This window comes from Mauremys mutica, chromosome 5, assembly GCF_020497125.1.
Source record: "Mauremys mutica isolate MM-2020 ecotype Southern chromosome 5, ASM2049712v1, whole genome shotgun sequence".
Taxonomy (NCBI): domain Eukaryota; kingdom Metazoa; phylum Chordata; order Testudines; family Geoemydidae; genus Mauremys; species Mauremys mutica.
In genome coordinates, this window is record NC_059076.1 from 71,452,425 (window position 1) to 71,466,095 (window position 13,671).

Sequence of the window (13,671 nt, forward strand, 5' to 3'; positions counted from 1 at the left end):
ATTTGCAACAATTAATTAATACCCATTAATGAATATAATGAAATGGACCAAAAATGATAACTAAGGTCAGTCAGTCATGGAACTCCATTTGTTGCTATCTTTTCAAAAACAATTCCTGCACCTAATAGACAATGAAGTGCTGGTTCTACAGAGAGGAAATAGCAACCTTAGTGTTTGCACAGTACTCTGGGACAGATTTTTCTCCCCCAGTCCAGCACAAAGGAGCCACAAAACCCCATCTCTGGACAGCCAAGAAGTTCTTTAGTGGCATAAAGCTGGCAATATACTATGCCCCTATCTCAGCACCAGCATAAGGGGCTTGCTGGAGCAGGAGGCATGGCTAGAGCATTAACATGCTCCAGCAATTCCCAGTGGGTGAATAGTAATTTAGGGATCATTGCCAGATAACATAACTCCCCTAACCCATGCTGAGATAAGTGTCAGGTTTAGAGCTGTGCAGGATGGAGAATCGGAGCTCTAACTGGCTCCCTGATGGCCTGCCCCTCAACTCCTGTGCTAGTGGATATCTTTGCAGGACAGAATGTGACCCTAATTATATACAGTCCTACAATAATGCACATTTAAAATTTTTGCTGCACATTGTTTTAGTGCTTGAGTGACTAAAGCATAATTTTATATCCTAATCTGAAAGGACATTTGCCATCTGTAGTGAGTTCCTTGCTTCCCACCTATCAAAAGTTTCAGTAATAATGCACGTTTTCAGAAAGCTATTTATTTATTTTAGAAGTACTATTTATCTGTAATACACTCAGTTGTGACCTTCTATTAGCCCTGTAGAAGAGGCAGTACTTGCCCTGAAGAGTTCACAATCTAACTGGACAAGCCATAAAAAGAGTGGGAGAAAGGAAATATTAGTAATTGAGCAGCTCCAGATGCACTTCTGAATTCTATTAACTTTTTTAAATACTTTTAAAAAACCACACACAGGTTCTTACAATCTAATTTTCAAATCTTTTGTCCTTTATTTCAGTGGAACTAGTCATATGAGTAAGTGGCACAAGATCAGCCTTAAGATAGACATTCACCAGATTATCAGTTGGTGTAAACTGAAGTACTCAATTGAAGTCAATGGAACTATGTCAATTTATAGCAGGTGAGGACCTGGCCCTCCGCAACCATGCAATACTATTGCAGTATTCTAATTAAAAGAGGAATTAACTATTGTAGTTCAGGGTGGTAAGCTGGGAAATATTGACTTTGATTGCACCAGGGGCTAGCCATAATTGCAGTCCTAGTGTTCTCCCTAGTGTACACACACTACTGCTCCCTGGCAACCCTGAGGCTCTGGCATTACATGTTTAAAAGCGGTATGCCTAAAATGTTTTACCTACTTCACTAATGCACATTGATTTTTAAATGTTTTAAATTGGATGGGACTTTGGAAGGGCGCAGGAAGCTGTTGATCCAGGGATGAGGAACAGGCCTTGGCCAGTGAAATGTGGCAGTCCTGGGCAATCTTATATGACCATTCCTTAACATTAATAGTGGTACAATTCTTGCACCTGTTTTGTGTTTGCTTGACTATTTGCAGAAAGCAATCAAGTTTCCTTCATGTGAATATTCATAGTAAAATTTAAGCTCTCACAAAGATAACAGGTTGCGGGGTCCCCAAAAGTCTTTTGCAGAAGGGCAGTTAAAAAGCCAGTCATTACAGTTAGGATCATGTATGTACATTCAAATATTTGAAGTATGAATGTGACAAGAGAAAATTCAATTTACACTCTGCACTGACCTAAGAGTCTTATAGTGGCCTCATTATTCTAGGAATGGTTCTCCTGGCCAATCCTGTGTGGCCCAGAGAAGAAACAGTTAAAGAGTTTCTAAAATTCCTTTTTACTATTTCTTCGCTATTCCTTCCTAAATTGCTACCAGTTTCAGTCTTCAGACCCTCTTTGCACATTCAGGACTGTATACATCCAGTTCATTTATGCTGCTGGAGTAGATTTTTTTTTAATGATTTGATGCTAATTAAGTAAATAACAATCAGGGAATAGGAATAAAGTCTGATTTATATGACCAAGAACACATGGATCCAATTAGTTTTCAAATAGGAAACAGTTGGTTATGGAATATCAATTTCTATATGTTCTCGGCTTTCAAGCCTTTATGATCATGGACTGCATATTGCCTAGAGCCCATCTTAAACCTGAACGATTTACATGTGGAGGGAAAAACAGGAAAGCCTCTCTCTAGCTTTTTGTTTCATTTTAATGGCAGGTTGTTCACAGCTGTTCAGAGATTTAGAATGTTAGAAGTAAAGCAGGGATGGATTAAGGGCAGAGTGCAAGAAAGGTGATCTTAACAGAGGGAATGAAGTTCTGCAAATTATCATGTGGCCCCACAATTTGTCACATGGCTAGGACTATCATACATATAAAATATTGAAAATAGAAGCCACTAAAAAGATAGCATTTCCCAACAATTATAACAGATTCTTCCTATTGCATGTGTGGGATAAAACTTAATCTCAGATGCCACTGTGGCAACTACCGCTTTTTTAATAGTGACCTGTGTGTGCATGTAAGTAAAACTTTAATATGCTAGTCTATTAGAGTTTGATGGAAGCAAATGAGTTAGCAGGGCAAATACGGTATGAAAGCAATCATTATTTAAAAGACGTATCCTGATGAGGAATTTGAAGGGGAAGAATGCTTAACTTACATTTGACCCCATTCCATTCATTTAACTCTTTATCAAATCCTCTGAGATCATTAAGACTTGAAGATATACTCTGTGCCAGCTACCACAGGAATTTGAATATTTTAACAGTCAGTCTCATTGGCTTATGATACATTTAGAAGAGGGTAGCATTCTTTACCTTGTATAGAAGCTCTTTCCTCTGGAAACTGCTTTTACCTTCTTCCTGTAAACAAAGTGCAAGTGCAAGAATCCACTTCCGCTCCAATAAACTCTTATCTTTCTCCATTAAGAACACTGTCTGGCCTTTCAGTCATATATATAATATCAGATGATGATAACCAGGTTTTTGCAATAAGCTTTTAGGAATTAAAATAACTTAAAAGCTTTTCTCAGTCACAACAAGGATATTTTTAAGAAAAAGAAATGAGTGATTCTTAGTTTATATGGGTGACTTCAGACATTAGTGACCTTGTTGATGTTAAAGAATCAAAATTCATATTGTGAAATTCAGTCTGAAAACTCACTACATAAATGTAATTCAATTTCTTTCATTCATACCATCCAGAAATCACATCCTTTGAACTCTAATGCAGTTCAGGCTCATGAAACCAGGTCTCTAACGATAAGAGTTTTGTCAAATCAAACCATGTCTGGCCTTTTTGAACTGAGGTTCAGATTTGTCCATAACTAATTTGAGCACCATGTGCTAGCAGTTGATTTTTGAACTAAACTCTGCTGTAGGAGAAATGCAGGTGCTTCAGAGGTCACAGAGGGCTGGGATTGTAATGAAAAATGAAGCTACTTGAGTCTGCAGTAAAATGCAAAGGCTCAGATCAATCCTAGATAAAAAACAGAGGGTTGAGGCAATCCTTGAGAAGAACCAGTCATGGTTCCCCCCACCCGCCCATCATCAGGAGAAGCAGAAAGGAGTGAGAACCCCTGCAGAATGTTCCTGGTGCCCACCCTCAGATCTGGGGCCATCTTTGTTGATGCCTTGCACCTCCACAGTGGCTCTGTTCCCTCAGTGACCTCCCCTCAAGTCCACTGGCAGGTCACTGTAACCACACAAGTGATGGCCTCCACCTCACTGCAGCCCCAGGGTGGAGCTCTTTAGGAGAGGTAATACAAAATCAAGGTGCATTACCTTTTCCTACTACATAACGTCCTTGAGACCAGAAGGGGAATAACGGGCCTGTACCCTGCCATACCCTACCCAGTCTCCATCCCCTACCTTCAGCATGGGCCCTGAACCACACAGAGCTCATTTCATAACTTTGGTGTCAAATCAAAGATAATTTTGATTCTTTCAAATTCTTTACAGCACTATTTTCCTGAGACTTATTCTCCCATGCAGTTGAGTTTTTGGTGATAAATGAAAAAAAGCTGTTTAAAACTCTTCACTTTAAAGTATGCAAGGTCAGCAGTCTGGCATCCAGAGAAGCTTATGGATCTCAAGGACACTTCCAAGTTGCATGAGGTGAATGAATCTCTTTTGAAGGCAGGGGTGGCTATAGGCCCCAGCACGCCAAGCGCATGCTTGGGGCGGCAAGCCACGGGGGGCGCTCTGCCAGTCGCCGGGAGGGCGACAGGCAGCTCCGGTGGACCTCCCGCAGCCGTGCCTGCGGAGGGTCCGCTGGTCCTGCGGTTTCGATGGAGCATCCGCAGGCACGCCTGCAGGAGGTCCACCAGAGACCAGTGGACCCTCCGCAGGCACGTCTGCGAGAGGTCCACTGGTGCCACGGGACCGGCGACTGGCAGAGCGCCCCCCGCGGCGTGCCGCCGTGCTTGGGGCGGTGAAATGGCTAGAGCCGCCCCTGTGTGAAGGAGATAGTGGAAAGTGGGGTAGGCAGTGTAAGTAGCCTAAATGAGAAGGTTACTGTACAGGTATTTCTCCTGCAAAATCTTGAAAAGTTTCTGTAAACTTCTAGAGTTTCCCCAACACCTATTCCTGCCCTTTTATTACAGACTGGTAGCTTGTTTTCAAAGCCAGTCTAAACTAAACTAAAAATCACCTGGTGTGTTTGTATTTAATGTTATTGTGGTGGAATGAGTACTACAATGAACGATTACATTTAAAATACCAACATGTAGACTTAAGTGATTGATTAGTTAATGCCTGTACAGTCTTATAAAGATTTAAATCACTGTGACAGCTATTTATTACCAATGTAAAGGTGATTGGTTATTTATGAACAATTGAAGGAAAACACTTTAACATTTGTATGCTGATTTAGCCAGTTCAGAAAATAATTCTGTTCAATTTACATCATTTCAGATTCCTTCCATGATAAATATGAAAAAATAGCATGTGTAACCTTTGGATGCACTACAGTTTGCCTTACCACTCCTCTTCTAGTGCTTCAACACCATTCCTAGAGAAAAGCACATGGAGCCAGAATTCAGTCTTGCTGAAAATCCTCAAAGGTCTGCACAGGGTCAACCTCTCTCCAGTCAAGTCCAAAAAAATTAATTCTCAACTTTATAAATTTTATAATGACAGAAAAACAATAATAGGTTAATTTCTACAACATAACTGGGCTACTTCCTAATCCACATATATTGTGTTTGGTTACACACAGATATAAGCAAAAGAAACACACAAATTAACCAGGCCAGTCCCTACAAAAACACAGTGAGAAGTAATTCAGAGTTCCAAGAGCTTATGTTGAGCTCACCTGAGTATCAGTCTTTGGTCATCAGCTCTATACACTGTACTGACTCAAAAGCACTGCAACAGTATCTTCTCTCCTTTTGCTTACAGAAGTCTCCAAATGGAACCCATGCAGACTTTCTCTTCGTCTACGGGACTGTGGAATCTTTCAATTAGCTAGTCAACTGACTAATTAACCAATCAATCAGTATTAATATATAAATGGAAGAACTCTGTTACAAGAAAAATACAAGAGAGACTAGCACATTACAGATGACTCTTTCCCCATCATCACATTTAAATACGAAAAAAGCTGATGAACCAGACTGGTTAAAACAGTTTAACTAAATCAGTGTGGCTAAAATCTAATGATGTTCAAGATATACAATTAAAATGAAAAGTTAGAGGAAATTTTGGACAGAAAACTTTCTGTAATACTGCCAGGGCTTCTTTATGTTGGAAAGTTAACAATAGCACTAACCTGCTGCACAATACATCAGTGTTAGAGGGAAATCAGCCTACTCCTGTGGCTGAGCATTTCCAACCCATACAGCTCACGTCCTTTTTATAAAGCAGCTGCCCTGACTACTTGTGCTCAATGGATGCTGAGTCCAGCTACAGGGAGCCTACTGGAATGCCCAAAAACACGACACCCAGTTCCAGAAAATGCTGCTAGTTGTTTACCTGCCTAGCAGCAGTGACACAGACTCAATTCATTCCTTCCTTCTCCTTTCTCTAGATCTTTTAAAGAGATATCTCCCTATTAGTCATGTGGGTTACACAGGTAAAGGAGAAAGAACTGTAGTAATTTTCCGGCTAATTCCCCCACTGAAATTACCACAAGCTGCCTAAGTCTGGACAGATGGATTCAACCCTCAATTGTTTTGTATAAAATATTATGATCATTACTCAAATGGCAGCATTTGACAGTTTGCGTGCAGCTATTTTGGTTTAGTTTGTTCCTTCGCTTGCTAGTAGATGTTGCTCTGCCACAGTGAGGGAAAATTAAGTTTTAACAATTGATCATTAGTAGTTACTTTTCTAATATTACATTCCTACAGAATATGCTATTATACATCTATATGCTATGATGTTGAAAATACACATTCTTCCTCTCATACCTTTACACATAATTCCTTAAAGTTTAAAGAAAAATTAGTCCCTTTAAAAATACATCATTTATGATATTAAAGACTTCAGGAGATCCAGGTTAAACAGTGATCATCATCTGACACTAAGTCTTAAGCCAATGTGAACAAAAAGACCTTTATTTGCAAATAACTAATAGCTTGCCTAAATGAGGACTGTAGAATCAGCTCATATGCTTGATGAAGGCAGCTGCTAATAACAATTCATACTGGGCCATATCGTGCTATCAGTTTTAAAGTAGGAGACTGATGCAGCTTCCATTAAAGTCTATAGCAAAACCCCTAGTTACAACAGAAACAGGATTGTGCCCTAAAATTCCACAATGAGCATAACAGCCAATAAGATTTCCAAAATAAGGACAAATTTGAGAGCATTTTTTAGGCACATCAATTTCTAATTCTATTTTTAGACAGGGTGTCTGGGTAAATTCCTTTTTGCCGAAGTTGAAGAATTCAGAATTTGAAGGATAAACTCCACTCATTTTGTCATTAGCAACAACAGTATCCTGAAATTATATTCCCTTTTTTCTGTACATAAATCTAAGATGAAAAAGGGCTCCAGTTTACACTATTGCCAAGTATGGAATAAAGATTTCTGTATTTATTATTGCTGTTAAAGTATGTGAGTATGCATTTTTAAACAGCAGGGGAACTGAATAACCTGCCAGAGGCCATACCAGCTGAGACATGTAGTGGATCAAGTGTAGAGTTGTGTGGTTAGAAATAAAGCAGAATATAGTCAATGTTCAGTTTGAATGCTTCACTGATGGTCTTTAGGCATTAACAAGCCTCTTGCACTTTCATAATGGTTTCAAGAGTATTTAATCTACCTAGATGTAAGGTGTGCACTCTGTTTTAAAATGTTCATATCAGGAAAATACTTTGAAAGGTTTCAAGCATGTGAAAGAATAAAGCAAACACTTAGACCTTTACATCCTTGCAAATTAGTAATGCAGGTTTAGCCAAAGGATGTCCTTTGGTCTCCTCTGGCCTAAAAGAAGCCTGCTTAACTTTGCAAACATGTCAGAAAAAATTATTAGCAGAGTCTGTTGTATAATGTATCTATTCTTTGAACAGCTGTCCTAGTAGTAATTCTACAGATCACTTTCATGTTATCTGAAACTGGGGAAAGAAGCTGTGCCATTATATAAATTTCTTGTTGACAGGGTTCTGTAGGGTTATAAGTATGCATATAAGGACAAATGCAAAGTATTCCACTTAGGAAGGAACAATCAGTTGCACACGTACAAAATGGGAAATGACTGCCTAGAAAGGAGGACTGCAGAAAGGGATCTGGTCATAGTGGATCCCAAGATAAATGAGTCAACTGTGTAATGCTGTTGGGGGAAAAAAAAAGAAGCAAAACATAATTCTGGGATGTATTAGCAGGAATGTTGTAAGCAAGACACAAGAGAACTCTTCTGCTCTACTCCTTACTGATTAGGCCTCAGCTTGAGTATTGGGTCAAGTTCTGGGCACCACATTTCAGGAAAGAGGTGGACAAATTGAAATAAGTCCAGAGAAGAGCAACAAAAATGATTAAAGGTGTAGAAAACATGACCTATGAAGGAAGATTAAAAAAAACTTTGGTTACTCTGGAGAAGAGAAGACAGATGGGACCTGAAAACTATTTTAAAGTATATAAAAGATTGTTTCAAGGAGGAGAGAGAAAAATTGTTCTCCTTAACCTCTGATAGGATAAGAAGCAGTGGGTTTAAATTGCAGCAAGGGTGGTTTAGGTTGGATATTAGGAAAAACTTTCTAACTGTCAGGGTGGTTCATCACTGGGATAAATTTCCTAGAGAGATTGTGGACTCTCCATCATTGGAGATTTTTAAGAGCAGGTTAGACAAACACCTCTCAGGGATTGTCTAGATAATACTTAGTCCTGTCATTAGTGCAGGGGACTGGACTAGATGACCTTGAGGTCCCTTCCAGTCCTATGATTCTATATAAGTATGTTATGCTCTGTGAAATGTATTCACTACTAAATATCGCTAGTCAAAGATAGGACACTAAAGGCTGGTCTCTGGTTGGTTAGTGTTACTGTTCACTTTGGTGGAATTATCTCATGAACAAACTGAGCAGGATCTGGCTTATATAATAAAAGTGTAAATATCTTATTTAATACTACAAAAGAGGAAATCACATAAACAACTACTTTGCATACCGTTATGTATGTTTAAACCTCATTTCAAAGTTGGTAAAGAAAGCGGTAGGGTTATTTCCCTTTCCCCTTGAAGAGATGTCCCTTATTATTTATATTACAGTAAGATACATTATTGATAAAACAATAAACAAAATAGGTATCAATCCCCATCGAGCCATTATTAGCCATTTCCCAAAGGCACTATAAGAGAGGGTCTAAAAGTTGACTTTTGAGAAGGGAAGGCTTCCTGGATTACTCTGGGGCTGGTGTCTCATACATGAGAGAAAGCATAAAGTCTCTTATTGGAGAAGCGGACAAAGAGGAGAGTAAGGATGGGATTGATGGCCAGCAGCTGATAAATTTAAAGTGTAGAATTTTGAAAAGTTTTTAAATTGATGAGAGAATATGGAATTTGCTGCTGTGAAGAGATTCAAAGGAAGGGAGTGCCAAGGTCAGAAAAAAGATCAATAATTTTAGCAACTTCACTTTGAATAGATTTAGAACTAGAACATCTTTCTCTGCCCCCTTCCCCCTCCGCCTAAATTCACTACAATGGTTTATTATTTCTTTGCCTCTTTCACAATTCTACCCTTTCCTTTTTTCTCCACATCCATCTGTAACTGCATCATCAGCATGGAAAGTCCGATTACTATATGAATATATTTATATTAATTCTCTAGGAAAAAGGGTTTGAGGGAAGAGAGTGAATCTTCCTGCCCAACCCTTTCTCCCCCTCCCCCCCGAAAAAAAAATTCAGAGGAAACTACGAGAGTAACTTCAATTTCCTGGCTTCTGTGCAGATTCTCCTATATGCAAGATATTAAGTGGAGGATTTATTGGCATGCATTATTTTATTTATATATATATAAATAAATAAAAGAGAATAGATTCTATGTCATTTGTATTGGTGGATACAGAATGAACGTGGTTTAAACTGAAGATCGGTTAGGACTGGGCTCTAGGGGTAACAGGGCTGGCACTTCCATTAGGCGACCCTAGGCAGTCGCCTAGGGCGCCAGGATTCGGGGGGCGGCATTTTGTGCGCTCCCCACGGGGCGCACAGGAGCTTCTGGTTCCACTCCTGTCGCGCTGCCGAAGAAGGACTTTCTGCTGACGTGCCGTGGAAAACAGCGGCAGGCAATTGAGCAGCTCAATGACTGCCACTGTCGCCTGCGGCATTTCAGCAGAGGGTCCTTCTTCGGCGGCGCTATGGGAGTGGAACCGGAAGCTCCCGCATGCCCTGTGGGGAGCACACAAAATGCCGCCCCCGAGTTCTGCCTAGGGCGCCAGAAACTCTGGCGCCGCTCCTGAGGGGTAACATATAACCTTGTGCCACAGGCCCATCCAAGTCCTTCCACAGCTGCACATGGATCCTTTATTACTCAGATGTCCCAAAATTGCAATCATTGCTGCCTTTCAATTGTTGGCACAGAGGGGCCCAAGGGAGAACTGGCCCTGTACCTTTTCAAATCAAGGGCTGTAGACATCTATATAGAGGTTGTAAAGCAACTGTGGCTACTATTCTAGTCTGTAAACTTGAATAGTGGATATGGAAGAACTGATCATGAAAGAAAAATGGGAATGATGCATGCATATGTTACATGAATGCACATATTATATACCATATGTAAAATGAGTTAGGCAATTGTTTCAAATAAAAAATGGCTTGAGGATAAATTCAGAACTTATAACACATTGCATGCCATATTTTTATAAAGCTAGTTTAGCATCATTTTACAGAGCAAATATCTTCTACTGAAATATTTTGGAATCCAACAAATGGTACAACTATAAAAAAAAAGTGGTTATGGCATCTATGAAGTAGATAGGGTATCTGAAGTGTAAGCAATAAAGATGAAAACATTTGAAATGATCCAGATACTATTTATCTAAAAAAATATTTAGTCTTCTGTCCAGGTTACTTTAGAAAGTCAAGGAAAGTATGGGCCCCTTGCTGAATGAGGGAGGGAACCTAGTCACAGAGGATGTGGAGAAAGCTAGTGTACTCAATGCTTTTTTTGCCTCTGTCTTCACAGACAAGGTCAGCTCCCAGACAGCTGCACTCTGCAGCACGGTATGGGGAGGAGGTGACCAGCTCTCTGTGGAGAAAGAAGTAGTTCGGGACTATTTAGAAAAGCTGGACGAGCACAAGTCCATGGGGCCGGATGCACTGCATCTGAGGGTGCTAAAGGAGTTGGCCGATGAGATTGCAGAGCCATTGGCCATTATCTTTGAAAAATCATGGCAATCGGGGGAGGTCCCGGATGATTGGAAAAAAGCTAATGTAGTGCCCATCTTTAAAAAAGGGAAGAAGGAAGATCCAGGGAACTACAAGCCAGTCAATCTCACCTCAGTCCCTGGAAAAATCATGGAACAGGTCCTCAAGGAATCAATTCTGAACCACTTAAAGGAGGGGAAAGTGATCAGGAACAGTAAGCATGGATTCACCAAGGGCAAGTCATGCCTGACTAACCTAATTGCCTTCTATGATGAGATAACCGGCTCTGTGGATGAGGGGAAAGCAGTGGATGTGCTATTTCTGGACTTTAGCAAAGCCTTTGATACAGTCTCCCACAGTATTCTTGCCAGCAAGTTAAAGAAGTATGGGCTGGATGAATGGACGGTAAGGTGGATAGAAAACTGGCTAGATGGTCGGGCTCAACAGGTAGTGATCAATGGTTCCATGTCTAGTCGGCAGCCGGTATCAAGTGGAGTGCCCCAAGGGTCGATGCTGGGGCCGGTTTTGTTCAATAGCTTTATTAACGATCTGGAGGATGGTGTGGACTGCACCCTTAGCAAGTTTGCAGATGACACTAAACTGGGAGGAGTGGTTGATACGCTGGAGGGTAGGGATAGGATACAGAGGGACCTAGACAAATTAGAGGATTGGGCCAAAAGAAATATGATGAGGTTCAACAAGGACAAGTGCAGAGTCCTACACTTAGGGCGGAAGAATCCCATGCACTGCTACAGACTAGGGACCGAATGGCTGAGCAGCAGTTCTGCAGAAAAGGACCTAGGGGTTACGGTGGACGAAAAGCTGAATATGAGTCAACAGTGTGCCCTTGTTGCCAAGAAGGCTAATGGCATTTTGGGTTCTATAAGTAGGGACATTTCCAGCAGATCGAGGGATGTGATCATTCCCCTCTATTCAGCACTGGTGAGGCCTCATTTGGAGTACTGTGTCCAGTTTTGGGCCCCACACTACAAAAAGGATGTGGATAAATTGGAGAGAGTCCAGCGGAGGGCAACAAAAATGATGAGGGGGCTGGAGCACATGACTTATGAAGAGAGGCTGAGGGAACTGGGATTGTTTAGCCTGCAGAAGAGAAGAATGAGGGGGGATTTGATAGCTGCTTTCAACTACCTGAAAGGGGGTTCCAAAGAGGATGGATCTAGACTGTTCTCAGTGGTAGAAGATGACAGAACAAGGAGTAATGGTCTCAAGTTGCAGAGGGGAAGGTTTAGGTTGGACATTAGGAAAAACTTTTTCACTAGTAGGGTGGTGAAGAACTGGAATGGGTTACCTAGGGAGGTGGTGGAATCTCCTTTCTCAGAGGTTTTTAAGGTCAGGCTTGACAAAGCCCTGGCTGGGATGATTTAGTTGGGTTTGGTCCTGCTTTGAGCAGGGGGTTGGACTAGATGACCTCCTGAGGTCCCTTCCAAGCCTGAGATTCTATGATTCTATGATCTGTGCTAAAAAAGCCTCCAACAGGGTTCTTTAACTATGAAATGGGAACTGAGGTGGAAAATTATGACACAATGTAAGTCAACAATTAAAATATGCAGTTTTAAGAAGAATTTTCTTGCCAAAATTTCATGTTTTTTTAAAAGTGGAATTTAAAAAACACAATCACTGCCTCATTTAACATAATTTGATGGATAAATCTAAGATCTTTTCCAAGCATCAGTGAATTCCAACATGATTCAGTTATCATCATTACAAATATATATAATTTTTTCCCCCACAAGGGCAACAGAAATTCTATTCACTGCAACAATTCAACAGACACATGAGGCTCAGAAGGGTTTCTGCATGGTGCCCTTCTGTAGCAAGAAAGGGGTGGATTCTTTGGGAAATTCCGTTATTGTGGAAAACATGGTACCCTGATAATAGGAACAGTAATAATGGAATGAAAATATTAACATGATATAAAAAGTAAACTAGTATGCACAAGGAAGGGTCAAGTTGTTACAGTATGAGAGTTTATGCAATGAATGCAGACCTAGAAACTTAATGTACTGTGTGTAATTTTGTTCATTTAACATACAGATGGTCATTATGTTAATTCATGTTTCAGAGGTATCAAACTGAGTTTGGCATTGTGCAGGCATGAGACATTGCAGAGGGCACTGGCCAGAACCCCATTGACTATAACAGCATTGCTACAGTTACAGCTAAGGCGTTTCAGTTTCTTCATTTGCCATGCTACCAGTAATGTTGGCAGAGAGGATAATTGGCTAGCACTTGCATCTAACTAGTATCATCTGATGTACACTGCTAGATAGGCCACAGATATTGTTGTACCAAATTCAGCACAGATATAAAATAGGATTTCTGAAAATGATTCCATGCCAGTGTAAGAATGTAAATGACACTCCCACTGTAATTTGATTTTTGGTTGTTCCTTGCAGTATTGAAATAATTATACTACATTCCTGGAGCACATTTATACAATTGAGGTGAGGAAATCATGGGAAATGGAAGAGTTGCAGTGTATCTGAACTGGCTTCATTTCCAGCCACCTCACCTCCCACTTCAGTACTGTATTCTACTTCCAAAGGAGGTTTTTACCTTTCTAGTTTAGTGAAGAGAAATAGGAAGTGGATGTTTGGGGAAATCCATTTTTTTTCAGTTTTCCCTCTATAGGTACTACCTTTTGGCCACGACATTCCTTCAGTCACTACTGTAATGAAAATACAAACCCCAAATATTCTTTTCCTTACAGCAGTCCACAATGACCCCCATTGGTAGGGTGACCAGATGTCCAGTTTTTAAAGGGACAGTTCTATTTTTTTGGGACTTTTTCTTATGTAGGAACCCATTACCCCCACCCCCTTTC

The 13,671-nt window shown here is 40.5% G+C and overlaps 1 long non-coding RNA gene across 1 annotated transcript in view; it reads left to right on the forward strand.

The window, feature by feature from the left end:
- The window catches only part of LOC123371984, a 93,863-nt gene that overhangs the window by 27,546 nt on the left and 52,646 nt on the right, over window positions 1–13,671 (forward strand). The gene's annotated exons all lie outside the window — the stretch shown is intronic.